The following is a 229-nucleotide window of genomic DNA, read 5'->3' as shown; positions in this document are numbered from 1 at the left end:
GGAGCCCTCTCCCGGCTGGGCAGAAAGGAGTTAAAGCTCCAGGGGGACAGGAGGGTGACCCACCCAGGGGCCACCCAAAGCTGCCACCACACCACAGGGGCTGGGGAGACGCAGCCTGGACCCTCCAGCCGCGCGTGCCCAGGGAGGGATGGCTGCGGGCACGGTCACCGTGATAATGAGGGTCCCGGGGGGGAGCCGGTGTCCCGCGGGATGGGGTGGGTCCCTGTTC

This window comes from Pterocles gutturalis, unplaced genomic scaffold (assembly GCF_000699245.1).
Source record: "Pterocles gutturalis isolate BGI_N339 unplaced genomic scaffold, ASM69924v1 scaffold24777, whole genome shotgun sequence".
Lineage (NCBI taxonomy): Eukaryota > Metazoa > Chordata > Aves > Pterocliformes > Pteroclidae > Pterocles > Pterocles gutturalis.
The sequence above is the reverse complement of the archived record's forward strand: the minus strand, read 5'-3'. Positions refer to the sequence as shown.